The sequence below is a fragment of the Meles meles genome, chromosome 2 (assembly GCF_922984935.1).
Source record: "Meles meles chromosome 2, mMelMel3.1 paternal haplotype, whole genome shotgun sequence".
In the NCBI taxonomy this organism is placed as follows: domain Eukaryota; kingdom Metazoa; phylum Chordata; class Mammalia; order Carnivora; family Mustelidae; genus Meles; species Meles meles.
This window is the reverse complement of record NC_060067.1, coordinates 628,004-654,120: the sequence shown is the minus strand read 5'-3', so window position 1 is coordinate 654,120 and position 26,117 is coordinate 628,004. Positions and strand designations below refer to the sequence as shown.

The 26,117-nt window shown below is 57.5% G+C and overlaps 1 protein-coding gene and 1 long non-coding RNA gene across 2 annotated transcripts in view; both read right to left on the bottom strand.

The window, feature by feature from the left end:
- Positions 1-26,117, bottom strand: part of SCD5 (stearoyl-CoA desaturase 5) — a 124,956-nt gene that overhangs the window by 95,111 nt on the left and 3,728 nt on the right.
- On the bottom strand, positions 17,050-21,554 carry LOC123935361. Its single transcript, XR_006816894.1, has 3 exons — positions 18,016-21,554; positions 17,697-17,779; positions 17,050-17,111 (listed from the first exon to the last, which is right to left on the bottom strand). It is a non-coding gene; the product is annotated as an uncharacterized LOC123935361 (long non-coding RNA).

Below are 26,117 nucleotides of genomic sequence, written 5' to 3'. Positions count from 1 at the left end.
TGATGGTTAATGAATTAATAAAATGCCCTTGCCTTACAGCAGACTATTAAGGGAAAAGGATTAAGCACGTAGGCAGCACTTTCTAAGGCCCATAAATATTTCACTACTTTACAGAAGATCGGATTTTTTTTTCAGAATGAAATAAAATCAATAGAATTTAGAAATCTGTGAGTGCTAACTTGCATTTCTGTATCCCGCAGGGTAAAACCTGAAATGTGCACCAATTCAACCCATTTCAGTGCATGGTTTTTGTTTGCTTGTTTGTTTTTGGTACAGGGTTTCCTGTGGTAGGAAGTCACTTGAAAATACTGCAAAAGTGATTAAAAACAGTCCGAAATAATTGACTCTGGTTATATAACAGAACATCCTTGTTCGTAGGACATACACATGGGAGTATTTAATGGCACAGCGGCCCAATGTCTCTAACTCACTCTTGACTGGTTTAAGAAACATGTACTTATACAGACGTATTGGGGAGGAGGGAAGGGAAACAAAATGCAAACATGGCTAATCTGGGCAAAGGGCACAGAAAGTTCCTTATATGAGTCTACGCTTGAAATTACAGAACAGCAATAAATAAGTTACAAAAACAAAAACCAAATGCTTAAAACAATATCTAAAATGCTGAAAAGGCGCTTGTTTCCTTCCAACGCCCTTCCTGTCAACTTCCTGTCGTGCCCGGATATAAAGAGAATATTTGTGACATTTTCCTCCACATAACCCGCCCCTGCTGCTCTCTGGACGCTTCAGAGTACGGTAAATCTATGCAGTCTCCAGAGGCCTCACCCGCCCGTTCCGCCCGCAGGGGCAGCCACTGGAATGACCCCATCCTCCTCATTCAGCAAAACACCTGGAAGTAGAGGCACCGGTGAGAACATGGGATTTATGAATATTCTTTCAGGCGTGGGGCTTGGCTGGGGTTCGCCCGGTCCTCGACACGCACGGGGGTCCCACGGCTGACCGCAAACGCCCCCTTCCCCCACCCGGGAGCTCTCCCAGTGCAGCAACTGGACAGATGTACTGGGTACGAATGCCTCGAAAGTGCCCTCGGTCAGACGGACAGAGGTTTGGGAGGATAAACACCCTCCACTTCCTCTCCCTCTCAAGAATGCTCTAATCTGGGGTGCCTGGGTGGCTCAGTGGATTAAGCCGCTGCCTTCGGCTCAGGTCATGATCTCGGGGTCCTGGGATCGAGCCCCACATCCAGCTCCCTGCTCAGCAGAGAGCCTGCTTCTCTGTCTCCCTCCGCCTGCCTCTCTGCCTGCTTGTGATCTCTCTGTCAAATAAATCAATAAAATCTTAAAAAAAAAAAAAGAATGTTCTAATGTACACATTCTCCCAGACGTCTCGAGAGAGGCTGAACCCCAGTCGCTCACAGCGGTGGCCAGTGTATTAACAAGCCCTGGGTGAAGGCCTTTCTCGTTCCTGTCGCACTTACCTCCCCTCCGCGGCGTCTCTTCCCAAACAGACTACTGCACTCAAACCCTTCTTTCGGGCTCTGCTTCTGGGGGAGCACGCTGCAAAGGCAGGTGATGTTTCAGGAGGGATAGAAAAGAAACTGAGCCTCACTAAGGAATAGGAGCGACATAGGTTTGTTGGGTGCTGGAGGCGTTATCGCGCTTCACTGTCACAGCAACCCCACGAGGAAAGTACGACGATCCCATTTTTGTGGCTCTGGGACCAGCGGTTCAGAAAAATGAACAACTTGCTCCAAACCGCACAGGCGGGGGAGGCTGGAGAGGAGCTCGCTGTCAAACCACACCCGTCAGACCGCAAGAACCATGCCCGCCTTGACGGCACGCTTCCCCAGCGCTTCAGTAACGCAGTCTGCCGCCGACCAGCCTCCCCCCGCCAGTCCCTCAGGGACACAAGCTTTGAGTTCACTCTTCCCGGAGGTGAGTAAATCAATAAATAAGAACAAAACAAGCTGCGTCGGAGGAGTTCGGTTCCACACGTGTTGCGTTGCACGATCACTACCACGTCCTGCCACATCCCATGAGCAGGGACACGTTCCTACCCTCGGGAAGCTTCCGGCCCAAGCGGGGAGACACGCCCGGGACAACGGCAGCCTTGCAAGGAGTTAAGAGATGCAGCCCAGGTGCACACTCAGGAAGGCCAGTTCGCCCCGCTCAGAGTTCCAGGAGCTCCTGGGAAGGCGAGTCCAGCCCGAGCCCTGACGAAGGCCGGAACACCCAGGGACACCGTCAGAGGCTATTTCGATGGTCAGATCAGCAGCATGTAGGGACAACGGTGAAAGCCGAGGGAGGGAAGGGAAGGAGTCTGGGACGACTCCCAGAGCTCTGGCTGGACTGTCCTGTCCCAGTGGAGCGTGGCAGCAACCGCCAAGACTGAGAATACAGGAGAAAGGACAGGCCGGGTCACTGAGGTCTTTCCTGTCCCTGCATCACGACCGTGGACAGGGGCAGGCCTCCCGCGGGCCTGCCAGGCCAGCTTTCCCACAGTCCTTCTCTGGTTGCAGAGCGGCTTCTGGCTCACCCTGGCCCAGCCGCCGCAGCCCGCACCTTTGTCCGCAACGCCTGGGCCGGCCCCACCTGCCTAAGTTAGCGGCGTCAGACCACCCTCCCCAACCCAGCAGCTCAAAGCAACAATTTACCATTTCTCACAATTCTGGGGGGTGCCTGGGTGGGACTTCTGGTCTCGGATGGTCTAGGATGGTGTCGCTCGTGTCTGGGGCCTCAGCTGGAATGGCGGGATCTCGCTCCTGTGAGCTCTGGTTTTCCGACGGGCTGGACCGTGCTTCCGCCCATGGAGGCGCAGAGGTTCCCAGTGACGAAAGCCTAATTCCGTGCATGAGCCCTGTTCGAGTCTCTACGTTGTCCTGTTACCAACGGGCCAAAGCAAGTGATACGGCCAGGGCCAGGGCCATGAGGCAGAGAAAGACTCTTACCTGTCGCTGGGATGGGTGCAGCCTGCTGTGGCCAAGTCTTTTTCTTCCTTCTCCCGCGTGACCCTAAAATGGCACTCAGAGCCCTTCCCAGGGAATGAAACATAAATTCTGAGAGAAGGATTTCACTTTCCGCTTCGGTGATACGCGGAGAAGATGCTGACTGGGCCCTCCTTCCCGCCACACAGAGAACCTGTCTGCAGAAGCAACCAGGGCTGAGAGACCCCAGGGGGCTTGGTGGCCTCAAGGCTGACTTCCAGGGTCTCAAGTCTTGGTTCCCAAAGTTCCTGCACGTCTCCTATGAGACTTTCCCAGCTCCTTGAGCTAATACGTGCCTTTCTGCTGACTTGATTTTAGTTTCCGTTACTAACCGGGGAAACAGGCTGACTCACCCACCTTCCTTCAGTTCCTTCTGACGAAAGTCAGTGCCTTCCCCACCCTTCTTCCCTAAGGCCGTTCTCCTTAGACAGACCCTTCCCAGCACCGTCTCGGGGCTCCTGGAGTTCCTCTGGGAGCACCTGTCCAGCCAGGCTGGGCGTGAAAGGACAGGAGGTCTGGATGCAGACTTAACAAAACCAGTCACTTACAGACCCTCGCTCAGACTGTAAACCCGAACGCCCCACAGCTCTCGGATGGCCCGAACGGCTGATCTCTCCTCCCTGACGGCAAAGGCAGCCCTGCGTACGCATGCCGCTCTGGGGTGGAAAGGAAAACCAGTAACATTTGGCGGCCTGGCCTCGTCCCGCAGTCTTATGGGGTTAAGGTGCTCCTCAGGGCTTTGGAGCAGCAGTGAGTGGGAGCGGCAGGAGCCTGAGGCCAGCCGTCCCAAATCCTCTGACCTTGGGGGATTTGCTGGGTGTCTCTTGTGAAGTCTGTTCAATTTTGCCAGCGGAGTCAAAACAAGTCCCAGGGCCGGATGTCTCAAAAGCACCTTCCACTTGGGTGAAAGGCGTCCAGGTCTCCAGACCAAAGCTCTGCCTGCTCGTTTCTCAGTTCAGGGCACGACCATCCTCCAGCTGCCTAATCGAGAACCCATCCCAATTCCGTCCATCCTCCTGCACAGGCCGGACGAGCAGGACCAAACAGAGACCCGCAGAGAGATGGAGGGTGTGGGAGCCCATGTGGCCCGTCCAACCCTGGGCAACTTTGCCAGCCTCTCTGGGTCTCAGTTTCCTTATCTGTACAATAGGGCTGATGAACAACGACCAACATGAAGGCATGTTGTAAGGGTTGATGAGTTAATATGCAAAACACAGGACAGTGCCAGTCCGTGTTCAAGGAAGCTGCTGTTTTGAAGTCTTTCCTCTTCCCGCTCTCATGACCGGTGCAGTTCCTCTGGCTCCACCGGCTCCTACTTGGAATCTTGAGTCAGACTCAGGTCAGTCAGGGTCCCCAGGGTCCCCGCAGGAAACACGATGCGCGTTTGAAAGGGGCGACTAAGAACACAAAGGCGTGGGCAGGGCCACGGGAGCTGAAGCGTCACAAGGGTTAGCAGGGCGGGGAGCAGCCGCCGCAGAATCACCGAGGACGCGGCTACGCAGCCTCGGAGAGGAGCTGCCTGAGGGGGGCCCTTGGCTCGGGTCATGATCCCAGGGTTGTGGAATCGAGTCCTGTATGAGCCCCTTGCACAGTGGGGAGCCTGCTTCTCCCCCCCTGCTCTGTCCGCTGTTCCCCTGCCTGTGCTCGCTCGCTCTCTCTCTGACAAATAAAATCTCTTTAAAGAAGGGGGGAAAATACCCTGACCTTCCTTCCCTCTGGGTCTTTGCACTTGGGTGAACGAAGCCAGAAGCCGCCACCGCAGCCCATGCAAGTCCATCTTCGGGCCTCAGAGGCAGGAGGGGAGAAACGGAGAACGCGTCTAAGGGACGGGACAGAAGATTCTCGGCAGAACTAGCCGCGCTTCCTCCTTTCCCTTTCCACCCTTTGTGGTCCCTCGCCCACGTGGCCACCACAGCTCCCTCTGCAAACCCCGCACGGTTCCACCACTACAACTTCGCCGGCGGGTCCGGTTGTTCACGGCACCCGCGGGCTCTTACGGTCAGATGCAAACTCTCCGGCATGACGCGCCCTTCGCGGTCTCACCCCTGCCTTCTCTCCTGGTCTCACTTACGCCACCCCCTTCCCTGGAACCAGACCAAACCACCCATCACCGCCTGAACACCCAAGGCCTTCGCCCGCCACGCCTCTCCCCTGCCACGCCTCACACCTGGAACGCGGGCCCCTCCTCAGCTCCAGGTGCTCCCTGCGCCTTTCCTTCGCCGCCCGGGAAGCGACGTGTTGAACGTTGCCTGCAGAGACGCCCGCGTCGGTCTCGCTCACGGCTCTATCCTCGAGACTTACCACGGGGTCTGGCGCAAAGTAGATGCTCAGTGCGGACCTACGGAGTGACTTCTCGGTCTACGGCAACCACGAACACAGCACCGATCCCCTCCTTGGGTTTTCCACAGCACCTCAGTGGGCCACCCCACTGGAGCACCCACTGCCTTTCACTGCAGACACTCGTGTTTCTGTCTCTCTCCTCCCACTGGCAAAGGCCTATCTTGGCCGCCTCTTCGACCCCAGGCCCTATCGTGAACGAAGTTGGCTGGGGTAAGACAGGAACGGGTGACAAAGCCAGGCTTGGGTCTAAGGACGCATCCATGCAGCACACGGTTACTTCCCTAGTCGGTTGCGTCTCCTACTACCTTCACCCTTGAGAATGTGAGCTCCTTGAGGGCAAGGGTTTCTCTCTTCTGTTCACTGGGGGGTTCTAGACCAGTGCCCGGCACACAGCAGGTGCTCAGAAACTATGTGCTGACCGGATGCATCCTCACACCCAACCCCTAGTTTTGTCATCAGCTGGTTAAGCAACTGCCTTCAGCTCAGGCCATGATCCTGGAGTCCCAGGATCGAGTCCCGCTTCGGGCTCCCGGCTCAGCAGAGTCTGCTTCTCCCTCTGACCCTCCCCCATCTCGTGTTTTCTCTCTCTCATTCTGTCTCAAAAAAATAAATCAATCTTTTCTAAAAAATATTTTATTTATATATATAATATATACATTATATCATTTTATTTATTTGTCAGAGAGAGAGAAAGAGAGAGAGCACAAGCAGGGGGAGCAGCAGGCAGAGGGAGAATCAGGCTCCCTGCCCAGCAGGAAGCCCAACACCGGACTTGATCCCAGGACCCCAGGACCACGACCCGAGCAGAAGGCAGACCCCCACTGACTGAGCCACCCGGGCGTCCCAATAAATAAAGTCTTGAAAACAATAAAATAAAAGAAAACAACACAAATTGATTGTATTTCTGCAGGCTAGAGTCCAGCGCGTCTCACTGACCTTCAGTCAGCGGCAGGACTGCGTCCCTCCTGGTGGCTCCAGGGGAGAATCGTTCCCTTGCTTCCTCCAGCTTCTAGAGGTGGCCCAGTCCTTGGTCCATCTTAAAAGCCAGCACCAGGGGGAACCTGGGTGTCTCAGTGGTTTAAGCCTCTGCCTTTGGCTCAGGTCATGATCTCAGGGTCCTGGGATCGAGTCCCGCATCGGGCTCTCTGCTCAGCGGGGAGCCTGCTTTCTCCTCTCTCTCTGCCTGCCTCTCTGCCTACTTGTGATCTCTCTCTGTCAAATAAGTAAATAAAATCTTTAAAAAAAAAAAAAAAGCCAGCACCAGCAGGGCGAGCCCTTCTCACATGGAACCTGTCTGTCTCCAACTCTCCTGTCTCTCTCTTTCACTTCAAGGACCTGTGTGACCACACCGTCCCCGACAGCCTCTTCGCCTCGAGACCTTCAACTCAACCACACCTGCCAAGTGCCATAAGCGCCATAAGGGAACAGATTCACCTGTCCCAGGGATTAGGATGTGGACATGGTGGGGGAAAGGAGGGGACGTTTTTCTGCCCACCTCCGCGGTCTTCAGAAAGACCTCACTGAGAAGGTGACAGCTGAGTCAAAACTTCAAAGTGGCAAAGCATCAGGCCTGTGGCTGCCTGGAGGAGGAGCGTCGCGGCAGAGGGAACGGGCGCCCCAGGGGCTGCACCCAGCACCTGTGAGACAGCAGCTGGGCGGAGGGACGGGGCAGAGCGGAGCCCCGGGAGGCACAGGCAGGGAGGGGCACCGGGTGGGACCCGCACGGGGACTGAGCGTTTGGAGCGTGAAGGAGACAGGACCGGAGCGACAATGTCACAGGCGGGCTCTGGAGGCTGTGTCAAGAGCAGACGGAAAGGGGCAAGGGCCACCACGCAGGGTGCCCTGGAGCCAGGGCAGCGGCAGGAAAGGTGCTTGCTGCACTGTTCTACTCTCTTCTGTGCGCGGAGACAATGACAAAAAGATGCACGGGAAGGACCTTGACCTTTGAAGGCGTATTTAGCCCAACCGCGTTCCTTCATGGAGGACCACACTGTAACGGCCCCCGGGAGGGAGGAGCATTTTGCATGTTCAAAGGTTTCCAGAAACACGTCTGTATCGCTCTGCCTTTGACAAACTCCAATTGGTCCTTCCGTTCCTGACGGCGAGAGCTTCCTGGACCTCAGCCCCTCCCTCCCCGGCCCCTAGATGGGTGGTGCTCCCGTTCTGTGCTCCACAGCGCCCTGTAGGTCCCTCTCCATAGCATCTCGGCACGAGCCGCTGGAGGTTCTGCGCTCCGGGAGGGCGGGCCTGTCCGTCGTCCTCCCGCACGGGCCTCTGGTGCGCGCCGTGCCGCGATGGGGCAGGCTCTGAAGACAAGCAGTGAAGCCGTTTCAGCAAGTGTCCTAGACTTCCCTGGGAGACTGGATCTCACAGCACTGTGAGTTTTGGTGTCGGGAGCACGGATATTTTCTAGTTCTGAGGGCGTGGGCCCTGCCTAGCAGCCCCTGGACACAGGGCTTCACACTGTTGATGCCGGCTTCATGGGAGGCGACAGAGGCTTTCTGAGCTGCTCCCTCGCTCTGAACTCCGCGAAGGCAAGTGTTCTCCCTGCCTGGGTCCTTAGTGCCCGGAACGAGCCTTCAGGTCCCTAAAGAGCTGCACACAAGCCTCTTTCCATCGCAACGAGGACCGCATTGTCCAGCCTGGCACCAGCTTTGTCCCCCCCCCCCCCAGCTTACACCTCCGTCCAGGGCATCTTGCCCTTCTCTCTCTCCTGCGTAAAAGGACAGGCTCCCAGTGGCTCCCATGAGTCACCTCCCTACTCCAAACAGCTTGAGCACTCAAGTTCTTCTCCAAGGGAAAGACGGGAGGCGACCGGGTTGGCTTTGGCTGAGCGCCAGGGAACCCGAGCATCTAGACTTCATTTTCCTCCAAGACTGAGACGCTCCAGCACCACGACAGTCCCAGGAATAAAAGTATCTGTGTGTGTGATGGAAGGCTAGTCTGGCATGATAAAGAAGAAAATCCTGCGGTTGGAGACAACTTGGGTGACCTCGAGGTCATGATGCTACAGCGCCCAGGAAATCAGACTGTGAAGTGGTCGTTCCAGGGGCCGGGGGTTGGGGATGGGGAGATGCTGGTCGGAGGCACAAGTTTCCAGTCATAACGTCAGTCAGTTCTGGAGATCTAACATCGCCGTCATAGTCAATAATACTGTATCGATATGCTGAAAGTCGCTGGGCGCGATCTCCACTGTTCTCGCCACAAAGAAGAAACGGCAACTCGGTAAAGGACGGAAGCATTAGCTGAGGCAACGGTGGTCACAGTCCCGCAATATGAAAGTGGATCCGATCAGCGCTTTGTATACCTCGAACTTATACAACATTATGTATCGATTCTCTCTCAGTAAAGCTGTGTCTGAAGCAGAGTGTCTCAACCTTGGGGCTAATTAACATTCCGGACTGGACAGTTCTCTGCTGTGGGGGACTGTTCTGTGATCGTGGTACCCCCAGCCACCTGGATGCTCGCGGCAGCCTCCCCTCCGGCCGTGACATCGACCATGTCTCTAGACGCGGCTAAAGCCTCCCTCCCCGTCCCGTGAGGGAGGGTCACCCTGACTGAGAACCACCGGTCTACAACCTTAAAAATGCACAGAGAAATGGATCTGATCGAAATCCATGTAGAATTTTATTCTGAGGAAATGACGGGGACGTACGCGAAGTTGCTGGTGAGAATCACCTGAATTCCCGACAACAGGTGCATCGCGACCTCGGAATTCCGCTCAGCACTAAAACACGGTGATCCCATCTGAGGGCAGGACGCAGGTCTGCAACGTGCCCGCAGGGAGAGAAGCTGGTAACACACAGGGTTACGGCGTAACTGTGGGGAGTGAGACTACAGTTGTGCATTGAGAGAAACGTCTGGAAGGTCACAGTGCAGGTGTGCACAGCAGCTCTAAAATGGGGAGATACGGGTGATTTTTTTTTCTTTTGCCTGTTTGTCTTTTCTAGGCTGTCTGGAATGAACAAGTGTTACTCAACTCAGGAGACGGAACACGAAACTCTCCAGGAGGGAGGAGCACGGGCTCAAGCAGTCCCTGCACCCTGCATCTCCGTCCACAGAGCAAAGAAACGTACGAGACCCCGTCTTCTAAGTGCGCTTCTCTCCTGTCCGGCCCACTGTACCCACTCTGTCCTCCCAGGACCCCAATTAAAAGAGAAGAATTTGCCGTTCGACCCTAAGCAGAGCTTCAGAAGCGGCGGTGGGGGGTGCCGTGAACCCCGCGTCCTGACTACCCCGGCTCACCCAGGCCGCCCAGAAAAGCACGTTCACAGGACGTGTGGGTGTGGGTGTGTGGGTGCTGAGGGCCCATCGAGGAGAGCAGGGGCAGGAACGTCAACTCGGCCACACTGACCCGGGCTGGTCCTCAGCAGCCGGGCCGCGGCTCTCCTGGGGTTTCCTGACCGTTAGTTCTGGCCAGAGCCTTACTGGATGAGCGCAGGTCTGAGGGTCCTCCTTTCCACTCCCACATACCAGGCTCAGTCCTGGAACCCCCCTCGGAGTGCCTGGACCCATGAGCCTCCCCGGGGCACTCAGGAGTCGGGAAGGGACCGCCACCGTGCCGAGGCAGCACAGAGATGCGGAGAACCCAAGCCGCCGGTCCCACAGCTGGGAAGGGAAGGTCTGAAAGAGTTCCAGGTTCTCCTCCCCAGCCCGCCCTCCCATCCTGCTCCTGAAACATGCCTTCTCCCCCAAATGGAACAAGGTACCTCTCAAAAGCATCAAATATCCAGAGCAATCAAGACATTCTGTAGTAAGAAAGTGAGATCTCAGCGCCAAGGCGACGGGCCCGGCAGCTCCCTGGCAAACAGGCCTCAATTCCATTCGTGACACCAGAGAGGGCCAAGGACACCACAGGCTCCGTGATTTCTGGAAAGAGGCATGACCAGTGCAAGGATGCGAGGCCTCACGCTTGGCAGGTCCCATGTGGGACAAAACACTTAGCCATCACCATCTTAAAATTCTTAGTGTTGGCCTGGGCCCTCGTACCTTCATTTTGCACAGGGCCCTGCAGTCACACAGCTGTCCTGCTTCCGGTCCCCTCGGCCGCGTCCCCACACCCAGACTCAGTGCGTCACGCAGGCTTGACTCCACAGCCACCGGGAGGGACGCTTTCCCAGCAAGCGTCTGAAACCAAAGTGAACCAAAACACACAGACGCCCCAAATCCATGCAATCAGCCAACGCACCTCCTCCCCAAGACAACGGCCTCGCCCCCCGTCTGAGCTGACCCTGCCCCCCTGACACCCCCTTCCCCTCCCAAGGTCTTACCATCATTTTTATGTGACTCACTAGTAAAATTACTGGGGACTCTCATCTGTCAAAAGCACAGAAGTGATTATATTGGCTATAGAGACACCAGGGGACAATGGATGACGACCTATAAACACTCATTTACTGTTTACCCTTTTAGGAAACGCTGGCATGTTTCCGGTGACTCTTCTAGACCAGAAGCACTTACCTTTTTAAAGTCACAGGCTCCACCGGGAACCCTATGGAAGAAGGAGACAATCGTGCAGAGTCTACTTGAGGGGCTCCCAAGGTCCCTGACGCATCCAGCCTCATCCAGAACCCCTGCTCCAGCCGCTAGGGCAGCTGAGGAAGGTAATCGGGCCCCTGGAGGCCCGTGTTCTTCCGACTCACTCCTCACCACCGGCTACTTCCTTCCTACCTGTACTGCCTGGTTCTGATCCACAAAACTCCAGAATCACTTATAAGTATCCATGCATCTTCCCCCCCACCCCCCCCCCCCCGGTCTAAGAGACCTTAGGGGTCACAGACCAGAAGCCAGTGGTGGGACTAAGATGAGAGAAGAAAGAAGAATTGGGAAAGGAGCAATGAGAAATACCCAGCGGGTGGCTTTTTGACAAGCCACAGCCGCCCCTGTAGGCAGCGAGGCACGAAGGCATCACGGGGCGTTGAACGGCACCTGAGTACCACAGAGCAGGGGTGGCTGAGCCCAGGCTGAGGGGAGAGATCCACACCATCACCCAGAGGGCAGATCTCCGCCACCAGGGGTGCCCCTGTAGGCGGGGCTGTCCCAACCCACGCCCCCTCCAGGGCTGTGCACACGTCTGGTGCTCAAATCTCCACAGTGTCGGAATTCACTGCCTCTCGAGACGATGTCCCGCAGGGGTGCCAGTAGGGCCCGGTGCTGTAATGACCTCCCTGCAAGGCCCCAACCGCCCCTGAGCTGCGATCTTGGGCAGACGAGTCCTCCCCACTCTGTGTCCTCCCCACGCTGTGTCCTCAAATACAAAGAACAGATGACACGAGGCCACGTCCAGGGTCTCATTAAAACCTGAGGGTCTGATGGGCTTCCGAACCCACATCTTTCAGACTGTAGAAAAGGGACAGAGCGTCACACACAGGAATATGAGTGTGAATATTCAGACTAAATAGGTCAGATTTTGCCACCAAATGAATTCATTAGGTCAACTTCTCCCCCTAAATTAGTTGTGAAATAACGGGGCACCTGGGTGGCTCGGTGGGTTGAGCATTGGCTCAGGTCACAGCCCCAGGGCCCTGGGGTCGAGCCCCGCATCAGGCTCTCTGCTGGGAGAGGCGCATGTCTGCTTCTTCCTCTCCCTCTGTGCTGTCTCTCAAGTACATTAATAAAATCTTAAAACATAAATTAGTTGTGAAGTAACTTCACTTTCAAAATGTTATTGCTGTCCCTCAGGACGGCAGCCAAGGGCGGGCCCTTGTGACTCCTCCCCAGGGTCACCGCAGCGGGACGGCCGGAGTCCCGGCCCGGTCTGTCCTGGCACTCAGCCCTCGGAATTCCGATGGGTCCGGGTCTGCCTCCCTCTCGAGAGGGCCGGCATCTCGTGCGCAGGAAGGACCGGCCGCTCCCGCATGTACCCGAGCACCAGGCCCACGCGCACGTGTCCTCGCCAGCGTGCAAGTGGGACTCACCCAGACCGCTGCGTGCCTCGGCCCGCCTGCCTCAAGCAGGTGCAGAGAAGGGCGACCCGAAGTGCTCCCTCGTGGCTCCCAAACCGGACGCCCCCGTCCCCCGTCCGGCGCCCTGCCAGTGTGCCTGGAGAACCTTTTCAGCACTTCAAGATCCTGTTTCTCCAAAACCCAGCTAATACCCACTGGGAATGGCCCTGGCCGGGGAGACTCGCGAGACTGGCCCGTAACGACGATGTGTTTCATCTGACTCCGGATGCCCCTCCGACCCTCGCATGGAGCAGCCCCGGAGGCCGGGGAAGCCCACCCGGGCCTCTGTCCCCAGCAGCAGCCGCCACAGCTCAGCCGCAGTCCGGGCCCAGGGCCAAGGAGAGCTTTGCTTTGAGCGTTTTGCGTTTCTTCCCCGGGAAGACCCCGTCTTTAGAAGCAGGCCTGGCTGTCTGCACTGGCATCACTGAATATGAGAAGCCCAGAGGCCCCCCAGAAGGCCGCCTGAGCCCTGAGGCCGCAGCAACCGCCTGAGAAGCAAGCACCCTCACCCGAAGAAGAAAGCGATCTGGAAAGCGCTTCTCCTTCCCGGGAGAGGGGGAGGGGAAGATGCACCCACAGGAGGGACTGAAATGCCCACGTGGACTACGGTCCTCTGTGGGCCTCGGTGAGGGGGTCCCCAGCTCTCATCTGTGCCCCCGCCCCCCGGGCCCCGCAGGTCGGTGTCGTGCAGCCTCGCCTGTAGGAGGCCGGTTAGGGTGAACCCTCGGCCCCCCTCGGCTGTGCTCTCAAATCTGGAGCCCGGGGGCTTCCCACTCGCGATCTGTTGTTGCGTCAGAACCGTTTACAAAGGGCCTTGTATCTCGGGGGGCGGAGGAGCCCGGGTCTGGGATGTCCCCTAAAATGTGTCGTTCCCAGGACAGCCGCACCGTCCCCAACCCCAAGGAGCAAGAGCAGACGGACCCGAGGAGTGTGTCAGAAGACGGTCGAGCCCTGAGCCTCAGAGGGGAGACGGGCTTAGAGCGGGGCCCAGGGGCCTCTGGACGGCGAGCGGACAGCCGGGCTCGACCCAGAGCCGGCGTCACAGCAGCCCCGTGTGCTCGCCGGTCCTGGGAGTGCCGGCGAGCTGGGCCCCGGGGTGCAGACGGGGAGTGGGGCGCTGGCGCTGGCTCACGGACCTTACCCCGGTGCCCACCAGGGGAGGCTCGGGCACTCGTGCCGGGGGTGGAGAGGTCTGCGTCCGGCTCACGGAGTCTTTCTCCGGAGGGTTTTGTCTACTTATTTTTCCCTTTTCCACATAGCTTTTCCTCAGGCGTCTAATGCAGGATCCAAGCATCTGCCCTCACTCCCACCCCCACCAAGCCTTCCGGATCCACATCCCGTCCTCCTTCCTGTGCACCGTCCTCCCTGCAGAGAAAGCCCACTCCGGGGCGCTGTCAGACCCGTGTCAGACGTGTGCGGGAAGCAACTCAAGACACGCGTGGCTTCCTAAAGGGAGGCACCTACGAGCTCCCCATTCCGGAAATGCTGCCTCTTACCAACCGCAGGCATCTCGGGCTGCTGGTATTTGAAGCGACACAAGAGGGAACCATATGGACAAATCGAGGCAGGGGCTGCCACACTGAACTGCTGCGGGCACAGCGTCACTTCCAGGCCACCTGCCCCTGGGACCACACCTCCGACCCACAGGGCCTAAGAGCCCCCTCTGCTGCCTGTTAAATGCAGACCCCTGGGCCCCGCTCCCAGGGGTTTGGTTCTGTAGGTCTAGGCAAAGCCCCCAAACCTGCCCATTCAGCTGGCAACTCAGATGACCCCCATGCAGACAGGTCAGCGACCGCACGGAGAAGTACGGCCAGGCCCACTCCCCACGCTGGCTTCTCACTTCCTAACAGCTTCTGCTCTTGAAAATAGCCTCTTGGGGTGCCTGGGTGGTTCAGTTGTTAAGCGTCTGCCTTGGGCTCAGGTCATGGTCCCAGGGTCCTGGGATCGAGCCCCGCATCGGCTCCCTGCTCCACCGAGGAAGCCTGCTTCTCCCTCTGCCCCTCCCCCTGCTTGTGCTCGCTCTCTCTCCTCTCTCAAGTAAATAAATAAAATCTTTAAAAAGAAAACAGTGTCTCAAAGCTGTTTCTCCCCAAAGAGCTGAAGGCAGTCGGTAGGGAAGAGTGCCCCCCGCATTTCCCATGCGGACGATGTAGTCAGAATTACCCCAACTCATATCAATACGTGCATATTTACAGATCCAAGTGCCCGAAATTCGCTTCAATCTAGCCCAAAGGGAAAAAAAAGCTCTAAGAGACATTCCTAGGAGACCTGATGACATCTGTCTTCCCACCCTGGAGGGATAACGTCAAGGTTAAGTTCCTGGTTACTGGATTGGGCTATATTCTCAGTCTTCGGAAATACGTGCTGAAGTACTGAGATCAAAGGGCTCGATGTCTCCCAAGTATCCGCCATCAGCTCAGAAACAGTAAATACACGTGTGTGCAGACGCGCACGCAGGATACGACGAATCAAACGGGACAAGATGAAGTTGTTGGGTCGGACAGAGGATCCCGAGTCCCCCACACTGTCCCTAGAGCCATTCCACGGGTCTGAAATGACACCATGGACGTATAAAGTCACAGGAACAAACCCCGGCCACCAGGGGCGTCACGGACCACAGACCCATTCTCTGGGCTCCGTCCACACCTGGAAGTTTCCACCTGGAAGACAAGCTCCCTGCGCCCGACCCCAGTCTGACCCCAGTCTGACCCCAGTCTGACCCCACTCCAACCCCAGTCTGACCCCAGTCCAACCCCTGTCTGACCCCGAGGGAGCGGGGAGCCTCGTGCCACGCACAACCTCCTGCGCAGTGAGGAGTGAGCCCGGAGCGCTGCCCGAGTTCAGGGTCCCACCCCGGGCGCCCCATCCTCACGACCCCGACGCCAAAAGGCCTGCACAACCTGACTCATGCAATGTTATCTTTTTTCGGATGGTACAGTTCGTGTCCACAATGGAGGAGAGAAATCCTACACAGCAGCAGTTATAAACCAGAAAGTAAAAATCCCCTTTCCGACACACGTGGCCCCCTCGCGAGAAGAGCTTTCATCGGGACGGGTGAGTTACCGCACATCCCAGAGTTTACACTGGGCTCTAACACCCTCCTTAAACGGTTTTGGGGATGGAAATTGAAGCCAGAATGACTGACTTTTTAAAAGATTTTATTTATTCATTTGAGAGAGACACAGAGAGAGAGAAAACGAGCCAGGGGGTGGGCAGAGGCAGAGGGAGCAGCAGACCCCCGCTGAGCTGGGAGCCCAACACGGACTCAGTCCCAGGACCTCGGGATCGTGACCCGAAAGGAAGGCCGATGCTTAACCAGCTGAGCCACCCAGGTGCCCCCAGACTGATTTTTTTTTTTTAAGTTCTCGTTCGGTTAGAGTAGAATTGTGAGAAAGCCGCCGGAGAGCACACGGCTCATGATATATCACAAGAGGTTGCAAAGGCAGAGGTAAGAGGAAAAATCGTTGACCCGAGCACCAACCACTCAAAACCAATCAGAACTGGTTGAGCTGTAAGCTCGCAGCTTGCAGACACTGACCCTTACGTTCCGGGACTGCTGGGAATTCCAGAGCACCAGGGAAGGCGCCACTGCCCCGTCTGGCTGCGGTTACTGCATGCCAGCTCTGTGCGTGAAGGAATATCAGCTCTGGTCATTGTGGGCTGTTCCCATCCTCATGGGAGCCATGCCAACTTGAGGTGCATAGCCGGTCTGTACTCGGAGGGTAAGTGACTTCGCTCTTCCCAGAGATCCGGATGGAGTCAAGACCCTGGAGTAACAGTACAGCTCGAAGATGTCAACGACTTCTCAAGAGCTCCTGAGCCAAACACAACGGATTTGGGAGTGGGAGACCGAGACGGGAGACACTGTGGGCATTGTTCACACTCGCTAATAAGTCGCTCCTCTTGCTTATAGAGATTTCAGGGCAAAACAAATGCTTTCGGGGACACTCCGATGAGTCGTAGGCTGAGAACAGAAATGAGCAGTGTTGTAACCATCTGCAAGAGCTTCCCGCGAGCGTCCTTCTTAGAGGAATGGGTGACAAACTCCAGGAAACAGTTCGGTTCTAGAAGCTGATTTGTGATTTCACGCACGGAACTTTCAAAGAGGGAAGGGGACGTCCGCTACGTCTCCACGCTGCGAGAACATCAAGGTGGTTACTGTGCTGGGGAAATGACAGCTGTCCTCGGAGCTGTAAAAGGTCTGAGCACCAAGACCTGGTCTTTGTTTCCTCTTATTTTCCTTCTTCTGTTTTGTTGTACAAAGTGCCTGGTTCAATACCATAAGTAATTAACTGCTTGTTTGAGAAATGCTTTCTGACAGTGAGATAGAGAACGCTAAGGAGATGACTTTGCCCATTTAGGTCATCGGGTAGTTTGGGGGGTTTTTTACACTATAGCAGTTACTGTATTCAACGCGAGAAAGCTGTCCTTTCCTGGCAGGTGAACGAGACAGCAGACCTCGTCGGTCTGCACTTACTTCCCCTGTGCGGGTGCCCAGGGCAGTGTGCTCAGCGCCCCCACTTACATACACCCCCAGGGTCACGGCCTTCCCAGCACCAGTCCGTGCTGCTCACCCATTGCATGGATGAGCCATTGTCTCTTCAACCAACTAAGCGAAAACCAACACAACGAAAATGTGAGTGTAGGAAGACAGAAGAAAATGAACTCAAACCTTAGTTCTAACCTCTTTTCTTGCCTCAGTCCATTTCCGTTGGTACTGGGGGTCTCCCCCCCCCCCCCACCGTTTGAAGGGCAATCGCAGGAAACTTCCACGGGACCCCGCTTACCCCGTCAGCGTCAGTCAGATACGCCAACGGAGAGGAACGACGCGCCTCGAGGCATCCAGCCACCGCCACGGAGAAGGCCTGACGCCTTCGCCGCACCTGCGGGTTCGGTCCGGAAGGTTTCACACAAGGGACGCCCCACAGCCCTGCTCCCAACATCTTCCCAGTCTACAGGCCTCTAAAGCTGGTTTTCCAAAATCTCTGGCCCAAAGCTATGGCTTTGTCTCCTTGATCCCTAGTTAGCAATGTCCCCTTGAGGGTCAGAGGGCTCTTTCTAGGTTGTTTGAGCAAATGCAAACGTAAGTGACTTTTAAGTGCCCGTTTTAAAATTTAAATTTTTTTTAAATTTTTAAACTTTAAAATTTTAAAATTCAAAGCAAGAGCATGGAAATCTGGACATGACTTCATCACCGCGGTTCTGTGTCGCGGAAGGACGAGAAGGTGACCAAAAAGGACGAGAAGGTGACCAAAAAAGAACGCTGTCTGGCAGGTGTGTCACCGTGGAAAACCTTGGTTAAAAAACATTTGAAGTCACTCGTTTTCCATATTCTTTTTAATTCAGTTCTTCGAAGGGGATCTAGCAAACCTCTCCTGTCCCACCTCAGCCCGTAAAAATCCCGGAGAGCGACACGGAGCTCTGCAATCTCCGCAGGGAGGTCAGGGTGACTCGCGGGATGGACATACGTGCAGAAGGTGCGTAGTCTTCGAGGGACCGAGAAAGGCTTCTCGCTCCACAGTCCTTCCCCGCAAATCACATGGGAAGTTCTCTAACAGGAAAAACACTCTTTAAGTTCAAGAACAACACTGGGGCGCCTGGGTGGCTCCGTCCGTTAAGCGTCTGCCTTCAGCTCGGGTCATGATCCCGGACAGAGTCCTGCTTTGGGCCCCCTGCTCCGCGGGGGGCACCTCCCCCCTCTACCTCTGCCGCTCCCCCTGCTGTGCTCTCTCCCTCTCTCTGACAGACAAATAAAATCTTAAAAAACAAAAAAAGAATGAAATTTACCTTCCTGTAGAAAGAAAGGCCGCACAGCGATTAAACTCATACGCTCATTTACTCCTTCACCGCTCGCGCGGCGCGGTGTGCTGGGCAGGGCCGTGTGCCGGGTCCTGGGGGAGGCAGGGGCGCCACGGCAGAGCGCAGAGCCTCAGGAAAACGCGAGCGTCTACAGCGCACTCTCAGGGCAGCAAGATTTGAGAAAAGTTAGCGGGATGGAAAGTAGCGGGGGGAGAGTGCGCCACGACATAAACCCGCGACTTTTCAGGGAATAGAGGTGACACGGAAGAGGGAAGGCGTGACAGGGAGTGAAGGAGGCCCTGGGTAGAGGCGTTGGCGGTCCACAGCCATCCTCCTCCTCTGAGCAGAGCCTGGGTTTTGTTTGCCTCTTGACACCCACTCCCTCCACCCACCACGTGTGGCTGAGTGGCCGACCTTGACCAATCCTTTGCCAAGGACCGGTTTAACAAGGCACTTGGGACGGGATCCCGCAAGGGAGCCTGGAGGAGACACAAGCTGTGAGGGGCCCAGGAAACATTTTCTCTCTGATGAGACATCAGGAAGGGACATCGACACTCTCTCTCTTCTTCTGTAGGACATGCTGAAACTCCCCTGTGCTGCCTGGCGCTCTGGCAGCCATCCTGTAACCACGAGGAAAACTACATTGGACAGAGCCCCAAGGCAGAAATAAAACCCGCTGAGGACGGGGCGCCCTACCTGGGGCCTGGTTATCGGTTGGAATTAGAAAATCTCCTTATCCTTTAAGCCACGTAAAGCGGAGTATTGTGCTATCTGTGGCCAAAAGTGACCTGATAGGGGCGCCTGGGTGGCTCAGTGGGTTAAAGCCTCTGCCTTCGGCTCGGGTCATGATCTCAGGGTCCTGGGATCGAGCCCCGCATCGGGCTCTCTGCTCAGCAGGGAGCCTGCTTCCTCCTCTCTCTCTGCCTGCCTCTCTGCCTAGTTGTGATTTCTCTCTGTCAAATAAATAAAATATTTTTAAAAAAAGCGACCTGATACAATCTACTTCATAATTGTGTGAAGACAACCCTCCCCTGAGGCCTCCTCACCTCTACCAGTCCACCTGTTAAACAGACAAGCTGAATCCCAAGGGCGGTGCACGGGGCCTTCCCGTTGTCTTCCCCAGCTCTAGTCACGAAAATAAAATTAGTTTTCTGGCCCATGAATTAAACATTGCTGCTGCCGGCTGAAAGATTTTAGCAACAGCCTTTTGTTGGCGAGAGAAGCAGGATCCCAACATGTTCTAAAATAAGCTACAGGAAGGCAGGAGGGGAGCGGGGGCGGCAAAGGGGAGGAGGCAATCCAAGAAAGAAGGAAGGATCGCAAATCCCACTCGTGCCGGCCCCTCTGAACCGCCGGCCTGTGGCTGGACTGACAGGAGAGCTTCTGGACTGTAGCGTGCAGGTGGGTCACTCGCAGACCTTATTGAAATGCAGGTCCCGATTCGACAGGTCCAGGACAGGGTCTGAACATCTCTATTTCTAACAAGCTCCCCGGCGATGCTGACGCCGCTGGTCAGAGCCCGCGAAGCCGTCCCAGTAAGCCGCAGGAACGGGAACCAGGATGCAGGAAGGACGACTCACCGTGCCGGCAATGAGGGCCCGGGAGAACCAGCTATGTAAACTGAGGCTCGAGGGAGCAAGTGAGATTAGGACAAGACCCCTCACACATGCACCTTTTAGAAACAAGGAGGAGTAAAGAACAGGGGAAAAGCCAGAGGGAGATGCCCCTTCCCCGCCGGTCACTAAGCCAGGTGCGTGCGCAGCATCTTTCCTGGAAAACTTCAGGCTCACTCGTCCCACCGGCAAGTGTCTGCTCTAAAAACTTTGCTCCAGACCGTTCCAGCAGAGCAGGAATTGTCGGCGTGTGGGACGGGCTGAGAGCAGAAGACGAGAGTCAGGCAGGGGCGGAAGGGCAGCCTTGCCACAAGCCCCGTCTCCTGGCCCCGCCGCCCAGGAACAATCCTCCTCGCCCTGGATCTGGCCCCTGACCACCTCCAGCCTCACTGGGCCATCGGGTCCTCGAACCCACCCTGCTTGTCTTTCCTCCCTCACAGCTCTGCCCCCACGCTTGCCTGCGGCCACAGGGCTATCTCCTCCAAACCCCAGGGCCGCCAGCCGGCCAGCCACGGGCCTCCTCCTCGACTGCCCCAGACCAGGGCCTCTGTAAGTAAGACTGCGTCGCTCTCATCACTGTCTGTCCCTCCGACTGGCCGCTAAGTGCCACCAAGTCCAGGACCGCACCGGTGCCTGGCAGGGAGTGGCTGAGGGGTAAATGTTACTGAACGAGGGAATTAAGCCCAGCTGTGCATCAGAAATATGTGAATGGTAAAAAAACAGAAAAACCCAACGAACAAACCAACAAAAGAAGACACAGAAGAGGAAGCCACAGCATCTCCCCGAGACTGCGATTCAGCAGGCCTAAGCTTCCAAACACCGTCAAGGATCCCCAAGGGGTTCTGATGTGCAGCTGGTCTTGACAATCACTGGAAGGGAAAACATGAATGACTGTGGGTGGATGAACCCGCAGCTGCGTGTGCAGCTGTGAGGCCCCCCCGCCGGACCCCTCACGCCCATGATGAACAAAGGACGGCACTCCTGAGGGTTCCACTGCGGGAACCATCATCCCACGGCAGAGGAAACAAACCCAGAGCAGAAGGCCTGGACCCCGAGACCAGTGCTTTCTGACAACGAGGCTCAGCCTCCCAAGACTGAGCTCAAAGGAGGGAAGGAGAGAAGGAAGCGCTCCGGGAAAGTGTGCGGGGCCCGGAGCTCCCATTTCCTCTGCGCTGACTTCAGGCCAAGTTCTTCTTTTTCTTTTCTTCTTCTTTTTTCTTTAATTCCAGTAGAGCGAATGTACCGTGTCGTATTAGTCTCAGTGTCCAATACAGCGATCCGTCACTTCCACTTGTCACCCCACGCTCATCACCATCGGGCCAAGTCCTTTCCCGTTTCATCTCACTCCTGCCGCAACCTGATGGCCTACTGCTGGGCTCTCACTTAACCTCCCCGTGCACTTGGGGACACTAGGGTCAGCAGGGTGAGGGATCAGCCCGAGGCTGAATTTGGTGGGCATGGAACTGGGTGCTGATCCCAGACCCTCACTCCAAAGCCCACCCTCTTAACCTCGGGGCTAGCAAAACTATGCCTCCCAGCAGCCACAGGCAGGCTGCATGCCAGAAACTGCCGCACATCAAAACACTCAACGAGGATAAGGTCCCCAAAGACGGTGCTGTGTTTCACAGAACCCTAAGGAGCCACCACGGCTGTTCACCTTTTGTAAATGATCAGCGGCTCTAACGGGCAATTGTTTACTTGTGTGCCGTCCACAAAACCGGGCAAGGCAAGAATAAACAAGCTACGGCAAGGTCATGGTCGGATTTAAACGCTGTGTCTCATGTGCGAGGCTCAAGCGCTCCAGGCCCCAGACAGAGGATGATGCCAGGGTCGGCCCCACCCTGGGGGGCGATGCTGGTCGATAGCACCGAGCATCTACTCTGTGGCAGGCACTTTTGTAGGCGCTCCAGGTCTTCAAACAACTTTCAGTGCAGTGTTCCTGTCCCCCTTCCACGGACAGATGGGGACAGGGCTCCCAAGCTGGAAGGGGACGTGTATGAAGTTGCACCAGCGGGCGGTGCCGGGCTTCGGGCCCAGGTTTCTACTCCGCAGCACGGCTCATTTCAAGGTCACAGTACAGTCTGCAGTGACCTTGACCAGTCTTAGAAAAAACTGAGTTAATAATGTTAACCTCAAACCTATATTTATGCTTGTTAGGACGTCAGCCAAAGCATACTCTATTCTCAGGTTTTGCCGGACGCCAGCCCTGAGTGAGGAAGCGCTTAGCGTCTGCCCATTTATTAAAAATGCAGGAGTTGCAACAATGGACTGGGCATTACAGGGTTTAATTTTTGTTTTTTGGCTTTTTAGTAGTTTAACTGGGCATTAAGATGGTTGGTAGGTTGGTTGGTTTAAACGTGACTCAAGATAGGGTTGGGAGGAAAAACCAAGTCAAAACTAAGACCCTAGGAGATCTCAGGAACTAAGTGGGCCTGTCTCCACAGCCCCTGTAACTGGTTGTGCTCAAGAAAACTATGGACCAGGTGAGTTGTCAGCTAGACAGAAGGTGCTTATCTATGAACTGGTGACCTTTCAGAGGGAAGAGAAAAATCCAAGGGAAGGAAAAGGCAGGGATGGGGGATGGGGAGAGGCAGGGGAGGAAGGACTAGGAGAGACTTGTGTTCATTTCTCTTTGGAAACTTTGAGAAAGAACCTTTGTTTCCAAAGCCAAAGCGATCTTTTCCATGCAAGGGAGGCAACAAAGCCAAGTTCTGTGCCAATGCAGAGTTCATTGAGCTGCGAGAGGGTATTTCCCCTTCTGTGAAGAAAAAGAGCCAACCTAAGGACCAATAACGACGGCAGCTAATAATGAGGGTGCACCAACCAAGGTACTGTGCTGTGATTCACACGAAATCTCAGGTTTAACTCACAACCCAGTAAGCAAGAGGTACGGACACACCCATTTTACAGGCAAGAAAGCTGAAGTTCAGAGATGTCGATTTGTCCCAGGTCATGTAGAAGGTGAGTAGGAGAGCAGGAATTCACGTCCAGACAGGTCTTTCTCCCGAGCCACCCCCTTAGAAAACGGGAGGCAGAAGTCCGAGGCCAACACTCTCTTGAGGCTCCCCAACAACCTCAGAGACTCGACAGGAAAAGAGGCACAACCCAGCAAAGACATGCAGACCATCCCGAGTCACGGAGGCACGAAGGGAGCCCCTGACAGAAGACAGGTCCTCTTCCGGCACCTCTCGGAATGGCACAGACTTTGGTGGGCCAGCACTCCCCAAACCCCAGCCTCTCCGGAGGCCCCCAGCCCCCAGACTGCTTCCTCCCCGGAGCCTAAGCCCCACCGGAGAGTCCAGCTGGCACCGGGGAATTCCTGTAAGGCCTCCACGATGGCCGTGTCTGCCCCCGGGCAGGACGGAAGAAGGGAGCAGAGCCGATCACCGATCACCGCTTTTCACGCCTGAGACCTGCACAGTCCAAAGACGAAAAAAAGCCATGACGTCACCACAGGACATTTAGGGGACTCAGATGACACTTAGAGAGAAACCAGAAAAGTCCCTGACATTTCTGGAAACCGATAGCTGGAATGCCCAGAGACAGGCGAGGCGGAGCTGGCTGGAAGGGAGCCCAGGACTCGGAGCGTGGTGCCTGCCTCCAGCGGCTCCTCGGTTCCACTGCTCAGGACTCGGGGCCTGGATTAAGTGGGGCTTCGGCCCAATTCTTAAAGCAGCCCCTGTTGGACGAGGTAAAGGTCTGTCCTCGAAACGCATCATCTCCTCCCTCGGGTCCTGCAGGACGGAGAGCGCCTGCTCCACGGCCGCCCAGTGAGGCGCAAGAGGGAAAGCTGGGCACCCCGGCCCCACGTGGAGTTGGAGGAAGGCGGGGCCGAGGCAGGCAGGGCTGCAGGATCCTTCACTGACGACATCCCACCACCCCGCAGACGCCGCTCCACCCGCCGCACACCTCAGTCTCTCCCGGGGCGCGGGGTCGGTGCCCCCGTCTCCAGGGCGGCCTCGCCGGGGTGACGGGCGGTGAGTGAGGGACGGGCTGAGCCGATTCCCTTGATGACGGACGGCCCGACACCTTAGCGCATGAGCTCGGCCCGAACGCTGGACGGAACCGGGCGGTGCTGGGACCGGGCAACAGGGCAACCCCGGCGGCTCAGGGCCCTGGGGCTGCCCCTGAAAATAGCCCTGCAGAGCCCGGGCCCCGCACAGCCGCGCCGCGGGCCTCTGCGTCTGACCAGCATGTGTCTAAGGCAACGTTTTGGACTTTGAAAGCACAACAGCCCCACTGCTCTTTCTCTTTCCTTTTCTTCTCCTCCCTCCTCCCTCCTTCGCTCTCCTGCTGACTGGAAGCACAGGAGAGCGGAGCTCCGGAGAGCAGCACTGATGCAGGAGACCGCAGGCAGGAGGGCCGGACCTGTCACACGCGCGGGGAGCCACAGTCTGCTGCAGGAGAGCTGCGGGCTAGGGTCTTCCAGAAAAAAGATGCTGTCTTCACCACACACGACAGCCTGGAAAGGACCGAGGCTACTTGGCAAACCCGGAGAGGAGACCCCATCTGAGCGGCTCCCGCTGGTGCGCCTGGGCCCGCAGGGTTCGGGGCCGCACGGAGAGGAGCCCGTGGGGCATCCTGGGGGGACACACACAGCCGTGTCCAAGCACTCACGGCTCCACGCGCTGGCTCTGACCCTGCCCTCCGGAAGGCCAAGCCCGGGTGCGCGGCGGCAGGTGGGCCGGTGGGGTTCCAGGCCTGGAAGGGGAGGGAGGGGCTCCCTGGGGGCTGGGGGGCAGTGCTAAGGGCTTTCGGTGGCCTTGCGGGGGCCTGTCCACGAAGCAGTGGCTGAACACCTTACGATCTAGTCACGTGGAGAAAAGAGATGTGGAGACAGGATGAAGCCAACACAACCACAGAGACGCTGCTGAGGAGGGCACAGAACGGAGGAGGGGCGCTCCGTTGGGGGGATGAGCAGAGGGCCGCCAGGAGCTTTTAGGGGACTTTAAGGGCTTCAGAGGCAGGCACCCCGCTGGCTCGGTCCGAGGATGAGCAAGTGGCTCTAGATAAAGGGGTTCTGAACCCCAGCCCCGGGGCTGCACATGGAGCTCACGTGAAGGGGGAAAAAGATTTCCATGGATTCCCAGAGACTCCTGACCTTCTCGCCAGCCCTCCGCGCACTGTCCCTCTCTCAGCCACACCCCCTAACACTTAAGGGGCTCTGGAGGGATTTGGCCCAAGGGCAGGGCCTGCAGGGTCCGGAGGGAAGGCTGAGAGCGTGAGGGCCCTTTCTCAACCGGGCATGAAGCTGGCACTACTCCAAATAAGCTTTGCAGAAAGTCCTCTCAGTACTTTCTTCCTTTTTCCCTCTGGAAATAAAAGTTTGTTTTTCCTGCCCGCACCCCCTTCCTTGAGGATCCCCCGACGGCCTCTGAAAGGGCTTCCTGGATTCCCTCATCACATTCTCAGCCCCCAGCATCCCTGCCTGCGCTTCTGTCCTGGCTACCGCCCCAGGTGACTGAAGCCCAGACCACTCACTGGGGCCAGGGGGACATGCGAGGTAGCTCAGAGGACCGCGACTTAGGGCAGGTGCCAGGCCTCTGGAGCGCAGGCAATGGGGAGCAGGCGGCGGGGTGGTCCAGCCCCCCCATCCCTGGCTGCACCAGCAAGGGGGATGCTGGCACGGAGGGCGCTGGACGCAGGGGGATGGGACGGAGGTGGGGACGGAGGGGGAGGACGGAGAGGGGGACAGCAGCCTCGGGTGCGGCCACAGCCCGGCCCGGACCGGAGTAGGACGGGCCTGGGGGCGGCTCTGCGGCCCCGATCGCGCTCTGTGCTGGGGCGGAGCGATGTCGCGGGGCCACTTCTGGGGCCACTTTTGGGGCCGGTGGCGGCTCCGGACACCGCAGCCTGGGGCGCGGGAGCCCGTGGGGCGCGGGAGGCGCACGGGTTTCTCCACGTCGTGCGTGGAAATCAAGGCCGTTCCCGCGCCGGCGCGTCCACCCGCGGCCCGGGAAGAGCCTGAGGACGCGCGCGGGCGACACCGGCGTCCCCCCACCCCGGCCCAGCGGCGCTCCGGTCCCTTCCGCTGTCGCCGCGGAGACCCCCGGACGCGGACCCGGCCCGGCCCGAGGCCCGACGAGCGGGCGCGAGCAGCGAGGCCGGGGTCGGGCCGACGTCGCCGCGGGGTCGGGGTCGGGTCGGGCCGGGGGCGCCGCGGGGTCGGGGTCGGGTCGGGCCGGGGGCGCCGCGGGGTCGGGGTCGGGTCGGGCCGGGGGCGCCGCGAGGTCGGGGTCGGGTCGGGCCGGGGGCGCCGCGGGGTCGGGTCGGGCCGGGCCGGGGGCGCCGCGGGGTCGGGGTCGGGTCGGGCCGGGGGCGCCGCGGGGTCGGGTCGGGCCGGGCCGGGGGCGCCGCGGGGTCGGGTCGGGCCGGGCCGGGGGCGCCGCGGGGTCGGGGTCGGGTCGGGCCGGGGGCGCCGCGGGGTCGGGTCGGGCCGGGCCGGGGGCGCCGCGGGGTCGGGGTCGGGTCGGGCCG